The sequence below is a fragment of the Heterocephalus glaber genome, unplaced genomic scaffold (genome assembly GCF_053883595.1).
Source record: "Heterocephalus glaber isolate CG9 unplaced genomic scaffold, H.glaber_assembly_v1.0 deba00001444, whole genome shotgun sequence".
In the NCBI taxonomy this organism is placed as follows: Eukaryota; Metazoa; Chordata; class Mammalia; order Rodentia; family Bathyergidae; genus Heterocephalus; species Heterocephalus glaber.
This window is the reverse complement of record NW_028258297.1, coordinates 26551928-26569053: the sequence shown is the minus strand read 5'-3', so window position 1 is coordinate 26569053 and position 17126 is coordinate 26551928.

The following is a 17126-nucleotide window of genomic DNA, read 5'->3' as shown; positions in this document are numbered from 1 at the left end:
CTGCCCATCCCAGTCTCTAGTGACCACTATTCTAGTCCCATCTTGCACCAGATAGACTTTTTAGATTTTACACATAAATTTGATTTTGTGGTGTTTGTCTTATTTTGCTTAACCTAATGATTTCCAGTTCCATCCACGTTGCTGCAAATGGCCAGGTAGGATCTTTAGTGGGAACCTGAAGGCTCTGGAGGCTGTTAATGTGTGCAAATGTTGTGGACCAAACAACCCGGAAGAGCTGTTTCACTTGCCCGTTCCTTTTTGCCTTCCAGCCCCATTCTTAGAGTGCCACCCCAAAAGTAAGCAAGAGGTTGTCACCACCTTAGGCCTTGGTAAAGACTCAGGAGGGAAGAGGGGCAAGAGAGAGAGGCAGAGGTTGAGAGAATGCATATGACAGCCTGATGCACTAGGATAGAAATGGACATCGGAACTTGGGACAGTTTAATTCCTGGGGGACCCTAGCATGGCGAACCAGGCATATGTAATAGATGATCGCACCTCTTGGCCTTAGAGAAAACAAAAGGATGGCTGTCCTCCTCATTTTCTCAAAATTGAAAGCCATAGGCCATGGTAGCAGCTCCTGTAAACTCAGTTAAAACCACGAAGGAAGTGTCTGAGATGAAGAACTCTCTCGCCTGCATCACCTGCCTCCCGCCTGCGCCCAGCAAGGTGCCGAGTGCAGGGCGCTTCCTGGACCAAAGGCTCCGCTGTGGTCACCAGGCGCCGTCACAGTAAACGTGTGACAGAGATAAGAACAGACACACTATTTTCTCTCTGTAGAAAATCAAGTGTGAAATAATTTCATACTTTTCCTTGTCGAGTATTTTCAAGGTTACTTCTTCATAAATAAAAGAAATTTGATGATTTCTTCAAGATTTTCTATACTAGTTTTGAGCCCTATCTTTCAATTTGCTTGGAAGCTTTTTGCTACACAGTTGGTATCAGAGAAGGTAGGATAGTCATTCAATTTGTGCCATTTATTATCTTTTTTTTTTTTTTTTTCTTGGTACTGGGGATCGAACTCAGAACCTTGCGCTTGCAAGGCAGGAGCTGGAACCAATGAGCTAAATCCCCGGCCCTATTATCTTTATAATACTCTCTAACCTGGTGTTTCTACATCTGTAAAATGAAGCTAACTCAAACATCTTCACCAAAGGGTTCTTCTAGAGACTGAGTGAAGAGACATTATTAACTATTATTATTCGTCCTTCATTGTTTCCAATTCTGCTCTCCCTTGGTGTAGTTTTGGTGTGTTTTTCTTTAGGGGAATACTTACTAAGATCCTCATGATGTGGCAGAATTAAGGACAATCTCAGAGGTGTGGTACAGGGATGTTACCAACACCCCTCATCCTCTCTTAATGTTTGATTTAAAATCTTCTCCAAGGGTATGTTGATGTCAATGATCCCCATACTTGAAAACAAATTTACTTTGCTCATGGGCAGTAAAACAGAGTATATATAGTCAGTCAAGCATATCTTAATCTATTTTATATCTGACATGATGATAGATGAAATGGAAAGCATTAAAATATATTGCAAAAGCATGGTAGTGAATTTCCACCTAACCTCATGGCTCAAATTCTTTTAAATGCACAATCATCAGTGAGTAAGTGTATTTAAATAGAACTAATTTCATACAATAAAGCATGTCTGAAAATAAAATCTGGAAATTTTATTAGTGCCAAGAAACCAAACAAAATGTAGGTACTATCATCAGAATTGTTTTGATACAATGACAATATTGTACTTAATGCCATTGAGAACATTCATGTAGCTGGGATATTTGTTTGTTTATTTTTTGAGACAGGGTCTTGCTATATTCTTTGGGCTGTCCTTGAACTCACTATGTACCCCAGACTGGCCCCAACTAGCAGTAATCCTCCTGCCTCAGCCTCCTGTGTGTTGGAATTATAGGCCCGCACCATCACAACCAGCTTCACATATATTTTAAGAATATCTGTTAATGTTCCCCCAAATCTTTTTTCCAAGCCTCTGCTATTCCTTATTCAAATTTTATACTGAGGACTACTTGATCTGTGAAAGTTTATAGAAGTTGTCTGTAAAATAAAATAGAGGAGAAAAACAGGATTATAAACATTGGTGCCTATTTTCTGGGTAACACCATGCAGAGGAAGCCTGCGGCAGAACAAAACTGTCTACCTCAGGACCAGGAAACAAAAGAGAGAGGAAGGGGCTGGAGTGCCACTATCCATTGAGGTCATGCCCCTAAGGAATTTAAAGCCACCTCCCAATGGTGCCACCCTGGGGACAAAGTTTTTAACAGTGGCTTCTGCAAGCCATTCAAGAAATAATGTATAACCAGGTGTGGTGGTGCATGCCTGTAATCCCCACACTCAGAGGCTGAGACAGGAGGATTGCTGCCAGTTCAAGGCCAGCCTGGGCTGGATAGTGAGTTCAAGTCCAGCCTGAACTACTAGGGAGACCTTCTCTCAAAAAGACAAAAAAAGACAATCCATAGTACAAACTAATTAAATGGTATTCTAATAAGTTGTTCTTATGACTTAAATATTTTGGGAATATGAAAATCTCTATATAATAAAAGCTAAAAAGCCGGGGATTTAGCTCAGTGGTTCCGCCGCCTGCCTTGCAAGCTCAAGGACCTGAGTTCGATCCCCGGCACCAAAAAAAAAAAAAAAAAAAAGCTAAAAAAATTTCAAACTGACATTAGCTCAGAAGGGTGTAGAGAATTCATCACTATGAAAAATGTCATTGACATAATTAGAAGTGCTACACTCATTAAAACAAAGAATTATCTGATGGTGTTCAATTTAATAAGATTTTTGAAGGAAGACTTCAATTCAGTCTACTGAGTTCACCATAAGATAGGTGTGAAATAAAATTCTCTTGACACAGCTTTTAAAAATGGCTTTGCATGACATTTTTGGTTAATATTTCTGAATGATTTTGTTAATGTCACTGTGAAAAATAAAATTATAATTTATCCTACTAAAGTCAAATGAAATCACAGTATGGACAGCGCAAACACAAGAGCAAATATCATAATCAACCTTTTAGAAAACAAACTGCAGAGTTGAACAAGAAATTAAAATCCACACATAGCTCTCATTTTCTTTTATTGCTTCTATTTGACTATAAGCTCCAAATGGAGACATTTCTACTTGGCAAAAAGTTGAGCAATGATGATTAAAAAAAGCCAAGTTAACTCTTAGAAAAGTGCCTCCAGTTGAACAAAAGGAGCCAAATGACCTCTAACAACCCAGCCACATAGACTGTGATGTCCGGATTTAAAACTGTAGAACTTTCAGATATGAGTAGGCTTTTTCGGGTAATGCACACATAGTTAGGGGTTAAAGAAACACTATGTCTGTAAGATACTTTAAATAGTAAATGGTACAGAAGTATCAATTACATATTTGAATGTGTGTATATACATATATTGACAGAGAATGTGACTGTGAATCTACTCTAGTAATCTAGACATGGTCACAATAAGATCATGGCATAAAGCTGAACAACCAAAGCAGAAGGAAAAAGAAAATTTGAAAGTAGAGATAATCATCTCGCAAGACACACATGTGTAAATACCGAATAGTTTCTCTAGTGTGAGAAACTGAAAGTGTAAATAAGGAGTAAAAGGTATAATAGATAATGTGAAATAGGAAGAAAAGGGGCAAAGGGGAAGGGGAAGTGGGAGGGGTAGGGGAAAGGAAAGAAGGGAATGGAATTAATATGAGAAAATGAAAAAATGGAAACAAAGTCTTTGTAAATAGGGAGGGATGGAGGGGTTGAAGGGAGGGCAGGAAAAGGGGGAAAAATAAGAACCAAGAGAGTATGTAAAGGTGCATATCTCCAATGATGAATGTCATTATGTTGTACACCTAAAATGTACCAATAAAAGGATATACAAAAAAAAAAAGAAAGAAATAATCATCTCAGAATACCTGGATAGTTTACTTGTGATAATTTTCTGAAAAGTAGGTCACAATGATGAAAGCAAGTCAAAAAAAAAAAAAAGAGAGAGAGACTTACCAAAATGTTTTACCAAAATGTTTTAAGAAAAATAATGTATAGCAATGAGATCTAAACAAGAGATTAATAAAAATATAAAAACTGATATTTTTTGTCTGAAGGACTTCCTGAAGCATTTAATGCTCATGACCACCTATGACATTGGTGATTTTGAGGTCCCCATTTGTCAGATGAAGCATTTAAACACAGAGAGTATTCCTATTTTGTTCTAATTTTTTGCCTGTAAGTGGAAGAGTTGGGATTTGGGGGTGTGCTGGCCGGGCCTTAGAGCCCATGTGTAAATAACCTTTCCTAAACTGGGTGTGGTCATGACAGAGGGGTGGGACCCAGTCGAAAGACTCTCCAGCACTCCAACAGCCCTCCTGAGACTGATTTCACATGAGAGCCTGCATCACGGTGCCTCACTACACGCACTTACTTGATTTACTGTCACAGAACCCTCAAAATTTAGTTTCTAGGATCCATGGATAATGCATAAAAACATATATAGTGTGCTTCAGACATTATTATGGGGTTTTGTGTCTTTAGAGAAAGCAAAGTAATTCACTACAAAAAAGCAAAACTAAAAAAAAAAAAGCTTTATTACAGTTGACAATGATGCTAAAAGAGAACAAAAATCAACTTTTGACGTCAAGTCTCATGGTCAAGGCACCAAACAAGACAACAATCTGTGACACCGAACTGGTGTCTGTCCCAAAGAACAGGTGATACCTTTAGATCCTTTGGCGTGGACAAAGTAATTCTTCTGCCATCTTCATGGTACCTGGGCTTCTTGGAACTCATGCTCTTAGAACTGCATTTTATGAGGGTACACACTGATTTTTCTACTCTGGATATGGAGAACTGCCTTGATTCCTTTTCCTACCTTGGCCAAAGGCCCAAGAGAAGCCTGGTCTCATAATACTAGATACATTTCATGGTATTTTTTTGTCACATTAAGCTGAAATAGGTAAGTGACTAAGTACAATAAAAACAAGATAAAGCAAAAATCGCTGGTGACAGTTGTTCTTCCTAGTCAAATCTTCCAGAATTGAGTTTCTTGAACATTCTAGTAACAATGAGGTAATTCACCAGGACTCACTTCCAAAGTTTTGAAGCTTTGTGTAGGTGGATGAACTGGTAAAAGGTAAAGCCCAGAGACCAGAAACCTGATCTTTGATGCACCCAGGATTATCCTTCGTTATGTCAGATTTACACAACTCTAAATCAAGGAGTCACTGCAGTAAAAGACATGGATGGAAAATCTCTCTAATTTAGACCCAAAGAGCTGGGTGAGTTGTCTCATCTCACCAAGAATATTTCCGTGCATTACTTTGTTGAACTAACATATGCTAGATTATTTCACCCAGGATATCTCTGGTTCTATGACATATGCTCTACATATATAAATCACTGGGTCAGTGATTTTTTTCCCATAGGACTCTGGTTATCTCTTAATAGTCATCTAAGCATTATCTACTTATGATAAATTCTAAGAGTATAAAAACGTTGGCCGGGGATTTAGCTCAGTGGTTTCGATGCCTGCTGCACAAGTGCAAGGACCTGAGTTCAATCCCCGGTACCTAAATAAATAAACTCCTACTACTATTTTCTCCACTTACATGCAAAATATTTTTCAAAGGGAGGGTTCCTGCTAAAGAGTTACCGTTATTTAAGAGCCACTTTTTTTGCGTCAGCCAGCCTAGTATCTGACACACAGACATGCAATAAATATCTGCCAAGTAATGAAATTAAGTGGATGAAATACAGACTTCTCTGGCCTCATGAAACTACATTCTAATAAAGAATTATAAAATCTAAGTTAAAAAGCAAATAGAAAAATCTACAAGTTCCAATTCATGTTATAAATGAAAAAAATCACTTGAGGGCTGGGGGTTTAGCTCAGTGGTTTCGCCGCCTGCTGTGCAAGAGCAAGGACCCCAGTTCGATCCCCAGTAGCAAAAACAAAAAAAGCACTAGAGATTCAGTGCAGGAGTGAAAAGGACCTACTGTTATCAGGTAGTTTGTTTCTAAAAAGTGGCTCGCCAACTAAACGTTACCGAGTTGTGGATTACTCGTCTCTCCTTCTGGAGTTAGATTCCAAGTTCTTCTCGCCTCAAACAAAGAATAGAATGAAACAAGCAAAAACGCAGTGTCAAAGTTTATTCAAGAAAGCAAAAATGAAGGGTGGAGAGACACTGTCCTGCAGAGCGAGCTTGGAATGAATAAATAGAAAAAGAGAGTGAGTGCAAAGATAAAAGTACACATGGCATCTGGGAAACACAGCATGGGCTAACATAGAAAGTTATGATAACCAAAGCCCTCGTGTCATCAATGTATCCTTTTATGATGTTTAAATCTCAAGGAAACCCGAGAGAACTTCTACATCCGGGTCCTGAGAGGCGGTGCTAAAATCCCACTTCTCTTGCTGACATCAGGTCTAGGCATCCTACTGAAAATCTGCTCAAATTCTGAAAAGAAGTACACAGGCAGGACTTTTGGAGCTGTTCTGAACATGTGTTCGGGATTTTGTAATTAATAGGTCACGCCTACTTCCCCAGCCAGCTTTCGCCATGCCCTGATCTCCTATCTCCCTGGGATCTCTGAGTGGTCAGATTATTATGTTTAAAATGAAGTATGAGAATGCGCTAAAGGAGCAGTTCAGCAGAACATGCCACACGTGCACAGCCTTATGATGGGCAGAGCAGTGTGCAATCCAAGAAAGGGATTAAGCCACCCAGGGGGAAGGATGATGGTATCCAAACCAGACCTGCATCTATGCGGGCTGCGCTTGCTTGTGTTTCTGCAGCTAGAGCACAGGGGAGGAGCTGCTCGTTGGCCTGGTTGCCTTCCAGACCAATGGATGATTCCTAGAGGAGGCGTGAGGCCCAGGGAGGTCTGCTAAGGCTGAGAGGAGGCTGGAGACATTAGGAGGACTAATTGGAATTGTGGAGAGCCAGGAGAGGAAGCGGAGCATGTATGCCTGTCTGCCAGAAGTGCTGGCAGACTGGGAAGACTCCGTTAACACTGCAAGGGAGAAGGAATGGTTTAAAATAGAAGATGCCACCAAAGTGCTGCAGTATTGTGAATCTGTGCAGGCATTGTACTTTGAAACATTGAGGCAGGCCACACTGCCAAAAAGGGCACCCTGGATGTGGCCACCACATACTCGGTTTCCCCTCAGAGCTCTATGTCAGGCATCAGCTTTATAGGCAGCTAAATTAGATAAAAATTAATACCCATTCAGAAAGGGACTGGGCCCTCAAGGAAGTCAGTGAAAGGTGGAGACATCAGAACTGCAGCTGGAGGCGCATCTGAAGAAGATAAGACCTCAAGATTAAACTCTCAATCTTTAGCCAGATTTACATACTCCCCTAAGGGCTGAATGGAAGCTTGAGATTCTAAGTTTCTTGGGGTTATCTCCCTAGGGGTGGGCCATCCTGTCCCTCAGACTGACTATAGACTTGACCAAGGTTAATGATGTCAGCCAAGGTTAATACCCTTGCCACGTGACCCACTCCATATTGGACTAACATTAGCTAAGCAATTTTATTGGTTGATTATAGTTTGACCCACGTTGTAACCACCTTGTGACTTTGCCCTATGAAACATTCTCAGAGAGATGACTTTGGTGGCAGCCCACTCGGGACCCCTCCTGTCTCTGGGGAGCTACTCCTATTCCCCATTCCTATTCCCCAATAAACCTTTCCTACTCTTAATCTCCTTTGTCCTGTAGAATTCATTCTTTGATTTCAGGGCACACGAACTCGGCATATCTAACATCTAGCAGGTTGGGAGTTACATTTCTCCTGTATAAAGAAGACTGCAGACTTTCTGTAAGAAAGATGACTTTCTTACTTCCGGTAAGAGATGGTAATTGGAAACTGGACTGAGACACAGATTTTCCTTCTCTCCCTGGCTCTTTTTGCCTCTCCTCACTGGCCTCCTCTTTCAGAGAAGGCGTGATGGGCAGCGGGAAGGAGTGTATTAGGAATGCTATTGTTTGGTGCTGAGTGATAGGGCTTTTTCTTCTCTTCTCATTGAGGGCTTGGGAGCTGAGTATGTCATTTGTGAGGACTTTTGTGAATGATTTATTCCTTCTTTTTCATACTCCTACACTCCTCTGGAGACAAAGTTTCCCCACCTTGGTTTCTATAGTCCTCCTGTTTGTCTCATCCCAGCCCTGACTAGACATTTTCTTTGATTTTTTAAAAACTTTATTAAAAGTACAAATCTGAGATGAAACTTTTCATGAATTAGTCCTCTGATGTATTGTTCAGTCCATTAGGTTGGTCACTTTCAGGGCAGGGTACACTTATCTATACATTATATGCTGAACACATAACACATAAGTAAATGATTTTTAGAAAGAGGAATTTAACTGTTTCATGCTCCACGTTTCTTTTTTTAATTCATGGTGTTTGTATAATAGAGGCCCTTACACTTATTCTACTTTTGCCAAGATAAAACTAGGCAATTTGCTTTCCATCCAGGATGACCACTGAAAATGTATAATCCATCTCCTTTCTTTGGGGGAAGATATAAACAAAGTCGATGATCAATGAGAAAGATAATCACTCCTACTTTCGTCAATTGTCGGGATCCTGTAGTCTTTGTCTACAGGAAGAGGACACATATTTATGTATAAAAGATTGGTTGAAAAGGGAAAATGAGAGTTGTAGGCAACAACAAAGGGTGCAGGAAATACTAAATGGATCTGGTCTGCCACCTAGCGGCCCTGGTTATTTTGGAACCGGATTCTGAACTGTGAAGGCACGGACAGGGGTTGGTTGGGGTTGGGGAGCTGCCTTGCAAATTGATCAAAATTGTTCAGGCAGAGCAAACTAGAAGTCAGGAGATAGAGGATACATGACTCGTTTTCTTATAGATTAACAAAGAAGACTCATGCTATAGCCTCACTCCTATGTGGCAGCAATCTAATTTGTTAACTAGTATTGTCTTTGATGTTGCAGCAATGCAGAACTGAGGCAGAAGAAATTACGGATCTGGGAGAAATTATTCTATATCTTAAAATAAAATGAGACAAATTCAGAATATGACCTGTGCATTAGTCAAGGTTCTCCAGAGAAAACTAAAAATTATATTTCTATATTAAGACATAAACAGAGATTTTGGAGATCATGAGGATTGGCTTATGCAATTATGGAGGCTGAGCAATCCCATTATCTGCTGTCTTCAAGCAGGAGAATTGGGAAAGCCGGTGGTGTAATTCAGTCCAAGTCCAACGGCCTGAGAACTAAGAGAACTGATGGTGTAAATCCTAGAGTCCAAAGACTCCAGAACCCTGAGCCTCAGTGTCAGTGTCTGTGGGCAGGATAAGTTGGGTGCCCCAGCTCAGGAGAAGGAAACTGACCCTTCCTTTGCCTTTTTGTTCTCTTAAGGCCCTCACTGAGTTGGGTGATGCCAGACCACATTGGTGAGTGTGGAGCTTTTCTCAGTAGACTGACTCAAATGGCAAACTCCGCCAGTGTCCTCATGGACACGTTCAGAAGTAATATTTACCAGCTCTCTTAGGATCCCCTTAGCCAGGCAAGTTTAAACAGCTCCAGCTTCCACGTGTTGTTAAATTTTCCCTTTTCTTTAAAAGTCAAATTCATTTTAATTGATACATAAAAATTGAACTTATTAATGGGTTTCGTATGTAATGTTAGATACATGTATGGAGTGTGTTATATGTAAATCAGGTTTAAATAAACCTATCTCCTCATTTATTGGTTCTTTATGTTGAAAACATTCAAAATCCTTTCTTTGTGTTTCTTGAGATATGTGGTCCCCAGTGCTGTCTGTAGGCACCATATTGTGAGGTAGCACACTCCAAAGCTCCTAACTCCTCTCACTGTAGTTACCAGTGAGAGAGATAGTGCAGTACTTGTGTCTCTATTCCTGGTTTCTCTCTTGTTCTTTTCTGTTTTGGGACTCTGACACAATCTTAAGTTGGGAATCATTACTCCCCTTGACCAACAACCCTGTCCTCACTGGTGGGGTATTTTTTGGGGGGTGGGGGGTACCAGGGATCAAACTTGGGACCTTGTGCTTGAGAGGCAGGTGGCGGCACCACTGAGCTAAATTCCCGGCCCTCACTGGTGGGTTTTTGATGCAGCTTCTCCTGAGGGTTTTCTCCTTCCCAATTTCCACACTGTCTTTAGGAAGAAACCAAGTCCCACAATCATGAATCAATATAAGGCAAAGAGCATTGGATTTAAATTACAAGACCTGGGTGGGAATCCCAGCTCTGCCCATTACTAGGAACAAAACTATGCATCGATGTTTTCACTGTCTGTTATAATTTGACATTTTATTGGTCACTTAACTATGATGGTGTTGGAAAGCGTTGGAAACTTTAGAAAGTGTGGCCTCGTGGGAGGAAGTTGGGTCAGTGGAAGCATGTCCTATGGGATAATGGGACCCTGACCTCTCTCTCTCTCTGCTACACTGCCACCATGAGAACACAGTCATCCTCTGCTGCAGACTCCAGCTGCCATGATGTACTCAGCCACCAGAGGCCAAAGCGACCAAATCAAGTGACAGTGGTCTGAGACCTCTGACACCATGAGCCAAGACAACTTCTTTCTTCTCATACACTGATTACCTCAGGTATTTTCTCACAGCAAAAGAAAGCTGACTAACACACTCTCTGAGGCTATTTCCTCATTAAGCATTAGAAAGGAAAAGAACATGTACCCAGTACCCAGAGCCAAAAACTTTGCTTCAAGCTTTGCTGTTCCCTTGTTTCCTCAGTACCACATGCTGACTGAAGAAGGTAAGAGGACTTCTGGTTCACAGACGAGAGATACCTGAAATGGAAAGGCAGACGTTTGACTAACCCTAATCTAGGTTCTGCTCACCTTTGAATGGTGTTTCCCTGGCTGCAATAAGTGGATGATAACTTCATGAGTTTTACAAGGATTTGTAGCCAGGCGTGGTGGTGCACACCTGCGATCCTAGCATGTAGGGAGGCTGCAGCAGGATGATCAAGTGTTCAGGGCTAGCCTGAACAACTCAGCAACAACTCAGGGTATTACTGAAACCCTGTGTCCAATAAGAAATTAAAAAGGCCTGGGGATGTTGCTCGGTGAGAAGGGCCTGGGCTCAATCCCAGGACTAAAAAGGAACACACACATACACACTGAAAAACAATGTTTCTGTGTTTTTGTGTTTTGCCTGAGTGGTGGGCTAGGCTTGAGCAACTAATATGTACAGTGAACAGCTTTTAAATTTTCAAATGAGTCTTGTGAATGAGAATCCTACAGATATTTTCAGAAGCTTTAAAGACCGCCCCCCCCCCCAAATACCTAACGGAAAAAGCACTGGCTCCGCCTGGCTGCTTCTGCAGAGCCACCTCCTCAGTCTGTCCGGCTGCAAAGGCTGAACGGGAGCTGAGAGGGAGGCGCCCCCTGCAGGATCCAGGCCTGTGGCTCCAGCTGGGTGGCAGCTGTGTTGATCCGCGCTCCGCTCCTGGGGCAAAGCTTGTGCTGTGACTCAGAGACAAAGCCAAGGGACTCCTCGGTGTTCTAGGAGCAACCATAACCAGTACAAGCGCCTGCCTGCACTCTTGCAGTGTTATTTTCTTTTTCTTTTCCCCTCCTGTTGGATGTGTGCACTCATTTGTTTCTATGGCCACATAACGGCACTTCTAATTTTCGGTTTCAAGGAGAAGAGAGGTGAGTAAAACCTGAACACAGAAATGCATTTTAGCATTTTTACTGTTCATCTTTGTTCATTTGAGGAACAAGTTATGAAGTATACTAAGCAGGGTAGGCACTGAGAAAGAAATTATCTGTGTGGAATAAATGTAGTATGTGGGTAATGTTCTTTTATACAATTTTAGAGTTATTATGCTTTGTGAATTTAAAAATATTAGACGTGCTCAAAACACATTGTTAAAAATTAACGTGGTTTTTCGAATTTCTGGAACTAACACATTAATATTTGCCCATAGAAACATGGTAATTTTGCAGAATACAAATGGAACAAAAATATTGAAAACTTGCATTTGGAGATGAGATTATTTAAGGCTCTAAATTCTTTCTGCATTAGCTATTACTTGACAAAATTTATGTTAAAAATACATCAAAGCATAAATTGAAGCAAATATATTAAAATACATCAAAAAAGAATAATAAAAAGGAAATATTCCCATGCTGACAATAGAATATAATTTTTGAAAAATTACCCTAAGGAGAAGCCTTAAGTACATATTAAAAAATTATCCTGAGGCCAGGGATTTAGCTCAGTGGTTTCACCACCTGCTGCACAAGCGCAAGGACCCGAGTTCGATCCCCAGTACCAAAAAAAAAAAAAAAAAATTCTCCTGACAAATGATCCCACTGCCTAAAACTCAAATACTGCAGCTTTTTTCATTTGACTTAAATTTATTAAACTCATGACAGATGCAAAAATGTGTGAGCAATGAGGGGGAAATGATAAAGAAATCCAATGTGAAACTTCCCCTCATAGATTGGATTCCAGTGGGAGAAAGAGACAGGAAAGAAATGCCTGTGTGCATATATATTAAACTGTTACATATCCCATGAAGAAAGAAATCATTCCCAGCAAGGTCCAGAGGGAACGGATTTAAATGCAAAATTTCAGAGGATTTTCCAAAAAAAAAGGGACATTTCAACTGAAGTCTGAAGAATGAATTACAAAATAACCAATACAAATAGAGGGACATACATTCTAGATGAATGTTTGAAAGGTCTTGAGGTTATAAAAACTTGGTAAATTCAAAGGAATAAGAGAGGCACCAAAGCTATAACACGAAGATCCAAGGGCAGTATGACATTGGACAAAGCTATCTATATGGAAAAGCAAATGGGAAGTAACATAACGTACCGATTTGTGTCCTATAGTACTTGATCTTGAAGGTTTAATTTTGCTTCTAAAGATGCCTCATCTCCTTGATCGCTAGAAAATTTTGAGATTTGTAATATGCAGGATATGAAAAATACTCAATCTGCTTTAGTCTTAATTACCACACAGTTGTTTTAGATTTAACAAAAATGTATTAAGAGCCAGGCATTGGGGCACAAAGAGAAATTAACCTTTGTTACAATTAAGATTTAAAATGTCCCCTAAACATCTCATATGTTCCTAGGTGGAGCTTATGAAAGGTGATTGGACCATGGGCGCACTATCCTCATCACTGGATCAAGTCATTGATGAGTTCATTAAAGGGGGCCCATTGGAGGAAGTGGGTCCCTGGGGGTGTCTTTGGATAGTTCCTCTCTGTCTCTCTCTCTCTCTGTCTCTCTCTCTGTCTCTCTCTCTCTCTCTGGCTCTTCCTGTTCTTGCTGCTTCCTAGCTGTCATATCTTGAGCAGCTTTCCTCTGCCAAGCCCTTCTGCCATGCTGCTTCTGCCTTGAAGCCAGCAAACCATAGACTGAACCCTCTGAAACTGAGAGCTAAACTAAACCTCTCTTTCTGTAAGTTGTGGTGTCAGTATTTTGTCCCATCAGTAGGAAAGCTGATTAATACAACCACAATCTAGGTTTCAAGGGACTCCGGACAATAGCAGAGGCACATCTAAAAGAAAAGTCATTGTATCAAAGGAGTAACACACTCCAGTGGAAATATATACATGATGTGCAATCTTGAGAAGCGGGCATTATTGCTAATTTGTAAATAAGGACATTAATAAGGATTAAGTAACTGGCATATTTATCCAGAACAGCAACTACAGAAGGAAAACCCAGTGTCTATTTTAATGATTATATGTCTGGTTAAGAAATCTACTACTAAAGGAGGACAATGAATGCTGAGGAGCAACAAGCCATCTGTCACAGCTCTTATGATTTTGAAGATTATATTTTTAAGATTCTTTAAAATGCAGAAGATTCTTTCTAAGACCTTCATATTTAGTTACTTGTACAGGTCCCTATGGCAGGTTTAGAAAAAGGTATACAAATGTGTTCACAAAGTATAAAGTATGACAATAATTAACTTCTTTAAAATGTTGAAATCAGTCATGCATGGTGGTGTATGCCCCAAATCCCAGCACTCTGGGAGTGTGAAGCAGGATTGCAAATTCAAGCCCAGTCTGAGCAATAAAATTTAGTGAGACCTTATCTCAAAATAAAAAATCAAATGGGGCACACCCTACCGAGGTCCTGAGTCACACAGAAGACTCCAAATCACCCCACTGCAGACAGGCAGGTCTGCCCACACCCTGCCGAGGTCCCCAGTCCTGCAGAACACACACTGAATCAGCCCGCTGCAGACAGAAAGGTCTGTGCACGCCCTACCGAGGTCCTGAGTCACGTGGAAGACAGCGAATCACCCCACTGCAGACAGGCAGCCACCTGATTCCACATTACCAAGGCACAGAGGACACCAGACCCCTAGACCAAGGTACTGAGTCCCACTGTTCCCAGCCCAGAGGTAGGGGCTTCTGAGCCGTTGTCCCACTGCTCCTGGTCCAGAGGAAGGGGCTTCCCAGTCACCATCCCTCCCACTGCTCCCAGCCCAGAGGAAAGGGCTTTTGGGCCACCTTCTGTCCCACTGCTCCTGGCCCAGAGGAAGGGGCTTTGGGGCCAACATCCTTCCCACCGCTCCCGGCCAAGAGGGAGGGGCTTCTGAGCCACCATCCCACTGCTCCTGGTCCAGAGGAAGGAGTTTCCTGGCCACCATCCCTCCGGCTGCTCCCAGCCCACAGGAAAGGGCTTTGGGTCACCATCCCTACCGCTGCTTCCGGCCCCTGACCTACCTCACCCAGCTCACAGGAGGTAATCCGTGCAGGCGCTAACAGCCCCCCACCCCAGTCGAAATGAGAAAACATGTAAATAAGTCTCAAAACCAGACTTCCAGATCACCTACAGCAGCCCCAAAGGGAAATGAGATGGAACCCTCTGATACTCAACCACGTGGACCCACTGAACTGGCAACAAAAGGGGACCTGGAAAAAATGAAATCAGAAATAATTTCTCAGATAACAGGAGAAATTGTGCCCTTAGTGCAAGACATGATTAATAAATCTAGAGAGGAGCTCAGGAACATGATGGAATCCTGACATAGGAAACAAATGCAATCCATAAAACAGATGAAAATAGATTTCCAGGACATGAAAAACTCCATTGAAAGTCTACACAGCAGAATGAGCCAGTGTGAGGACAGAATTTCAGATATAGAAGATAAGATTGCAATTAGTGACCAGGAAAACAAAATTAATTCAAAATTAAAAGGGAACATGAGAAATCAATCCAGCAGCTGCTAGATGATGCAAAAAAGAATAACATAAGACTGATTGGGCTCAATGAAGAAACAGGAGAGAGTGCAGATGACATAAAAAATCTCTTCACAGAAATAATGGCAGAAAACTTCCTAAGCAGGGGAAAAGAGCTTGACATACAGATAAGTGAGGCATATAGGACTCCAAATAGCCTTGATCAAAAAAAATCTACACCTAGGCATATAATTTTTAAGATTCCAGAAACTCAACAGAGGAACAAAGTTCTCCAAGCAATCAGAGAAAAGAAAGAAATCACATACAAAGGAAAGCCCATCAGAATCACAGCAGACTTCTCAACACAAACCATCAAGGCAAGAAGAGCTTGGAGTGACATATTCCAAGCCCTAAAAGAAAACAGCCTCCAACCCAGATTGATGTACCCTGCAAAACTATCTTTCAAAATGGATGGAGAAATAAGATACTTTCATGACAAAGACCACCTTAGGAACTTCGTGAAGACCAAACCAGCACTCCAAAGAATTTTACACAATATCCTAGGAACAGACATTGAGGATCACTACCCCAGGAAGCAAAGCAGAATGAACCCATCTGGCATGACAAGAAATTAAATGTAAAGGGGGAGAACCCAACAAAAAGAAAAAGTCATGGCAATGACAAGTCAATACGTTTCAGTTATAACTATCAACGTTAATGGTCTCAACTCACCAATCAAAAGAAATAGACTGGCAGAATGGGTCAAGAAGCAATATCCAACAATATGCTGCATACAAGAAACACACTTAATTCAAAAGGAAACTCATAGACTGAAAGTTAAAGGGTGGAAAACAATACTCCATGAGACAGGAACCCAAAAAAAAGCAGGACTAGGTATCCTCTTGGAAGATCAAGTAGATTTCAAACCAACACTGATGAAGAGAGGTGAAGAAGGACACTACATCCTTGTAAAGGGAAGAATCCAAGAGGAAGAGATGACAATCATAAATATCTATGCACCAAACACTAGTGCACCCAACTATATAAAACAAATACTAACGGACATGAAAAGCCATATATGCACTAATACAATTGTAGTGGGGGACCTCAACACCCCGCTGTCACAAATAGATAGATAAACTAGACTAAAAATAAGTAGTGAAATACTAGAACTCAATCAAACTCTTGAACAAATGAACTTAACAGATGTTTACAGAGTCTTCTACCCCACAAAATCAGAATACACATTTTTCTCAGCTGCACATGGGTCATTCTCCAAAATAGACTACATACTCACACATAGAACATGTTTAAGTAAGTGCAAAGGAACTGAAGTTATCCCCTGTATATTATCAGACCATAATGTGATGAAATTGGAGATCCATAGCAAAAGAAACTCAAAAAATTTCATAAACACATGGAAATTGAACAACACACTTGTGAATAACCAATGGGTCACAGAGGAAATTAAAGAAGAAATTAGACAGTTCCTTCAACTAAATGACAATGACAATACAACATATTGGAATCTATGGGACACAATGAAAGCAGTCTTATGAGGAAAATTCACAGCAGTGAATACGCATATTAGGAAAACAGAACGAGCCCAATTAAACAACCTGATGCTGAACCTCAAGCTTCTAGAAAAAGAAGAGCAAGACAACCCCAAACTCATACAAGGGAGGAAATTATAAAGATCAGAGGAGAAATCAATGCAATGGAGACTAAGAGAACGATACAAAAAATCAGTGAAGCCAAGAGTTGGTTTTTTGAAAGAATCAACAAAATTGATAAACCTTTAGTCAACCTTGTCAGAAAAAGGAAAGAAAAGGCCCAAATCCATGCAATTAGGAATGAAAAGGGTGAAACTACAACAGACCCAGCAGAAATCCAGAGGATCATCAATACCTACTTCCAGAACCTATATGCCAATAAAATGGACAACACAGAAGAAA